This window comes from Trachemys scripta, chromosome 3 (assembly GCF_013100865.1).
Source record: "Trachemys scripta elegans isolate TJP31775 chromosome 3, CAS_Tse_1.0, whole genome shotgun sequence".
In the NCBI taxonomy this organism is placed as follows: Eukaryota; Metazoa; Chordata; order Testudines; family Emydidae; genus Trachemys; species Trachemys scripta.
In genome coordinates, this window is record NC_048300.1 from 190,806,198 (window position 1) to 190,812,197 (window position 6,000).

Genomic DNA, 6,000 nt, shown 5'->3' on the forward strand with positions numbered 1-6,000 from the left:
AACAAGGCTAGACATGCTTAGGATAAGGTTAAGGAGCCCTTCTTCTTGTCAGCAGTGTAGCAGGGGCCCGGGGCTAAGACAGGTTCCCTGCCTGCCCTGGCTCTGTGCAGCTCCTGGAAGCAGCCGCCAGGTCCCTGCAGGCCCAAGATACATGGGTAGCCAGGGAGGCTCCATGCGCTGCCCCTGCCCCGAGGGCCGGCTCCGCAGCTCCCATTGGCTGGGAACCGTGGTAAGCGCCACTGGGACCCCGCAGCCACTGCCGCACCCAAACTCCTACCCCAGCCTGGAGTCCCCTCCTGCACCCAAACTCCCTCCCAGAGCCTGCACCCCCCCAGAACCCCAACCCCTGCCCCAGCCCCTCGTGCACCCCAAAGCCCTCATCCCTGGCCCCACCCTAAAGCCCAGATCCCCAGCCAGAGCCCTCACCCCACCCTTACACCCCAACCCCTTGCCCTACCCCAAACCCCTTATCACTAGCCCCACCCCAGGGTCCACACCCCCAGCCGGAACCCACACCCCCTCCTGCCCTCCAAACCCCTCGTCCCCAGCCCACAGGCCCAGATCCAGACTCTATTTCTGGATTTTCCACTGATCTGGAGAAAATTGCTTCATTTTTCTGTGCCTCGGTTTCTCCATCCTTACAATACAGGAAGGATACCTTCCTTTGGAAAATGGTTGACGCTGTGGACTTTAGAAGTGTGATGTAAAAGCTGGGTATCATTACCAGTGACCTCACTGAATCAGCAAGACCTTCAGCTTTTTGCTGGGCCCAACACCTCCTAACAGGGTGGGGCAGCAGAAGAAACTTTTTACTCTATCGCAGCATCTGAAAAAAAAAATCAAATGTTCTGTGCTCAAAAAAAAAAAAAAAGCACCTTTCCTATTTGGTGCAGTAGGAAGGCATTTCCTCTTACTCACAAGCAATCCCTCTGCCTGCTGTGGGCTGAGGCTCGACTTGCTGTTCTAGCCAGATAGCATAACTGTTCAGACACGAATTGCCATCAGGAGAGATGGTGTTATAGATCTAGGTATCACTAGCATACTAATAATACACCTCATGGTACTGCCATATCAATTCTCTGAGTGGCATCCCACAAAGAATAGCAAAGACAATGCAGCTGACCCCTGTGGGACTAGCACACCCTCAGGGCAGATGAGAAATTACCCAACATCATCACTTACTATAATATATTAATAGTCTGCTCTCTTCTGACCCACAGCTACTGCTGTTCTGAGTTGATTTCACACTGGAAATGATGACAGGGTTAGCAGCAGGAGATGAAGGGGGTGAATGGGGAAGACTGGGTTTTTATCTTTTGGGAGGGAACCCTAATGCTAATAATTTTTTCAAATAAATGCCCCGAACCAAAAACGAATGCCCAAAATATTCTAAAGAAGAAGAGTACCTGCTTAAGGGGCATCGGCCAGCAGGACTGAAGTTTCAGTGCTGCTCAAGCAGTGAATCAATTTGACATTTTCACACACCGTCAGTCCCTTTGTGGGCAGTTTCCCCTCAGGACCCACATTACTGAGTGATTTCATTTGGCAATAGGTTTTGGGTCACCTGCCTTAAGTCTGAAGAGCGCATCTTTCTGTTTCAGCCTGATTCTGCTCTGAGGAACACTGGTGTGAGGACCTAATGTAAAGCCCAGTGAAGTCAGTGGAAAGGCTCCCTTTGATTTTAATGGGATTTGGATCAGGCCCTAAGGCCTACATCCTCAAAAGTATCGAGGCACCTTTGGGAGTTAGGTGCCTAAAGGCCTTCAAAGATCTGGGGCTAAATCCAAAAGAGCTCAGTTAAAATCAGTGTATTTCTGTTGTGTTTACCCCACTGTTAATGAAAGCAGAATCTAGCTCTCTCAATATGGTACCTTTTATTTTTTCCTGAGGAGAAAGGTTCTTGGCCCAAATCCTCAAAGGTATTTGGGCAGCTCTCTCTCACCGGGAATTGGGCACTCAAAAACCTCTGAGGATCTGGGCCATTCTGTCTAATAAAGCTTTCGACTTATAAAGGCCAACATTTTCTAACCTTGTTTTCTGCCTGTGATGTTATGAGTGTAATAGAATATTTCATTGGAAAATGACAGGGCCAGAAAGAATTAATTAACTCACCGACTGACCTGATCCATGGGTGAACTGTAGAAACTGGTTAGGAAGATATGTAAATGAATAGACCTCTGAAATGCAAGTCTGCATTGTTAGAGGTAAAAGGGTAGATGTTTGCTCAGGACTTGTAGTGTAAGCAAACAAGTCTTGTCTGTTGCTATAGTTTTAAATTCAGAGATCAAAAAAGGAATATTAACATTTATGATGATACTTGAGTGAAATAGTATTATTGTCTATATGTCTCTTTGAAGGTTGTGGTAACCTGTATCTGAACTGTTTAATGGATAAAATATCCCGTGCTAATTGCCAGGATGTTTGGAAGAAGGAGAGTTAGGCCTATTGTTTTCTCAGGCTGAAAGGCTACTGGAAATGTACAAGACCCCTGGGACATGATCCTATCTCATCTCAGATCTGCTTTGGGTTTCAAGAGGGGGAAACCTTAAGCCACAAGGATTGAGATCCCCAGTCATTGACTGGAGCCACTCTGAATATGGACATTGGACTATAACTTATGGACTATTTCTAAAAGGACTTTTGGCAACTACAAGCTCACTTCTGCTATGCATCTGAACCTCAAGAATTTAATTCAAGTCTGTATGTATGTTGATCTTTTAACCAACACTCTTTCTCTTTTCTTTTTTAATAAATTTTAGTTTAGTTAATAAGAATTGACTATAGCGTGTATTTTGGGTAAGATCTACGTTATAATTGAACCTGGGTATGTGGCTGATCCTTTGGGATTGGAAGAACCTTTTCTTTTATATGATGAGATAAGATTTTCAGTAATCATCATCATATCTGACAGGTGTGTCTGGACGGAGGCCTGAGGCTGGATACTTTAAGGGAACTGCGTTGTTTGGACTTCTGAGTAACCAGTGAGGTACTATAGAAGCTGTTTTGTGCTGGCTTGGTAAATCTAAGTATTGGAATAACCACCAGCGTTTGGGGTTTGTCTGCTCCGGTTTGTTTGCAGTTCACCCTGATTGAGTGATCTCAGCTGGCTCCCACGGGCAGCACCGTCACACTGCCTATGGGTGAATGATTTTTTTTTGAAACACTGATCCAAAGAGTCAATGCCAAGCAATTAAAAAAAAACTCATGAGTCAGCCCTACTTAAAATTAATTCAGTTTTTTAAATATAACAACTTTTGAGCTTTCTGTCTTGTGTTGCAATAGCCTTTAGGGTGCACGTTGCAAATTTTTCGCTGCAACATGAGGGCAAGTATTTTTTTAAGTGAAAGCTGAGATTCTCAGATAAAGCCCCAGCTCTGGGAGTCAGGTGATTAAGAAAAACATGAAATATGTTTAGACTTGTGATAAACTTGTGAGAACTGGCAACACTGGCTCACAAATGGACTTGATCCAAAGCCCATTGAGTTCAGTGAGTAGTGGATGAGACCCATGATGTGCATCTCAAGATGATGCATGCTGAAATACATGGAACACAGATTCTGCCATCCTTAGTCATATTGAATAATACCTTATACCTTAAGCAGTCCCACTGATTTCAATAGAGCTACTCTTGGAGTAAAATACTACTCACAGTAAAGAGGGCAGAATCTGATGCATAGTAAGAGGTCCTGGAAAACCCATGTGTAGGAATCTGTGCAACTGGTAAGGTCAGAAAGTATAAGAGATGGGCTTCTACTCATTTGGGACCAGACTGTGGCACTCTTAGTACCTTACACTTTGAGTATTCTCTTTAAAGACTCGTACCAAAGCTACTGCACATGCTCAGTATATGAGGGTTTAAAAAAAGAAAAAGCTTAATAACTCAGGCACATGAAAATAATTTTTCATTCAGCCACTACAAGACTTCCACAATGGGGGCTATTTCCATGCCAAATTGCAACATTCAGCCCACAGCTGTCTCAGCTGCAGAACTGTAATTAAACACTACCAGATTTTGTGTGTGTCAAAAAGTATGGTTGTTATACTCAAAATTATCTAAAATATTTTTCATCAAACTCTCTGGAAAAATCATCCACCTTTAGACAGAGACCAAGCTTAGCCAATGTCAACCCATGTAAGAGCCTTATTGGATAGAAGAACCTCTCTCCTGCGGGGGAAGAGGGGAGGAGAATTGATTTGTATGGGACTAGTTGTGGAGTGAAGTATTGCGCACTGAGCCTCAACTGGGGTAACGCCATTAATTTCAATGGATCGACATCAATTTACATCAACTGAAGATCTAGCCCAGTGTCAGTAGCAGTGGCCTTATCTGGCTGTTGATAAAGTGCACTAAAGATCAGGTCCCACAAAATAAATATTCGCCCTCTGATATCGTCACCAACTTCCACTGCAGTGAATTTAAAATTAGACATGTGAATTGTGACCTGTGAAGAGTAATCTTGATTGTTATGTATTCAGTTTTGCTTCCCTAAGTTTAAACTTAAATATTAATGAAGGAAAGGAAAGAGGGGGGGGGGGGAAGACAATCCAGAAAACCCCTCGAGCCGCACAGTGGGAGTTCATTTTTTAGCTGATGGCAATAAAAATGATGTAATGTCATTTTCCTTATAATTTTTATGGACAGATGGATGTATCTGAACTACCTGGAAAATAAATGAATAATAATAAATATTCAGCTATATTCATGACTCCTAGACAGAACAAACTTTCATTTGGATAGAATACCAAGAAGGTCAGGTGCTTCTAAACACACTTGCTCAGTTTCAGGTACAATGATCAGCAGTGAAGGAATTAAATTCTTGATATTTCGGAGGCAATAACTTAAGCTTCATAGTTTACAACGCTTTAAAAATATATGGGAATGAGCTAAATTTAAAAATCCTCGTTTAGATAAATAGGAAGATTAAGTTCTCAGTGTTCAGCTTTATTCTGCTTTATTTACCAAGAATATCAGAATAAATGCAACACATTTTGAGATCTCAGAGCATTATTGTGAGAGTAAGGGTCCAGACACCCCGGGGGGATAACAGTGGGTCTGAACTCCAAAGAAGAAGCAGTTGAATCGATTGATTATACAGAATAATGTTGTACTATAAAAGTGTATCGAGTAAGGTCTTTTATGAAAGCCAGTGATACACTGTGGATTAATATCATTGTGAAACATATGTTTTAACATTATGTGAGCAACTGTGGATATTTACTTATATTATGCTTTATAGTCTGTGACCAAACAAAGGAAGAAACAGGTTTTCTCCCAGACAGGAGGGAAGGTTTATAGCCATATCTGTCTCCTTTTCTTTTGCTTTGGGATAACTTAAATCTATGTTCTTTATTAATAAACTTATGCTTTGTTCTACTAGAAACTATCTCAGTGCTGTGTATTAAGTTAACAAGTGTGTCCTCAACAGGGTGTTGTGTGTGTGTATTGTCTCTTTGGAGACAGCAGACTTAATTTCTGTGAGTATTCAGTGAGAGTGACTGCACACTAGAAAGAGCTGTCTCTGGGGAACTCGGGTTCACAGACTGTTACCCTCAAAGCAAGATTTAAACTGGTGGAGTCTCCTGGAGTTTGCTGGTAAGCCAGGCAGACAAACTGGTGTGCGGTCTCACAGTTTAATTCCAGCAAAGCTCTATCTTGCTAAAGCAGAGAGGTAACCCGGTGGGAGAGAATCAGAGTCGTACATGCTATAAAATAATCTTCTAACACTATCTGAGGTCTAAATCTCAGCTGGTGTAAATTGGAATAGCACCTTCAATTTAAAAAAAATAATAATTTTTGTTTACCAAAACATCAATTGTCAGTCATGCAGTTTTCAGTAAATGAAAAATTCTGAAAACAATGTGGATAAAATTTCTGGTTAGAAAAAGCTATTGTGGCAAATGTAATGAAAAATGGAAACCTTTTCTAGTGTTTACAATCTTTTATGAAAAAAAAATCATTTTGGTGAAGAGGCCATTTTTGGATTGAAAAGCTTTTCATGT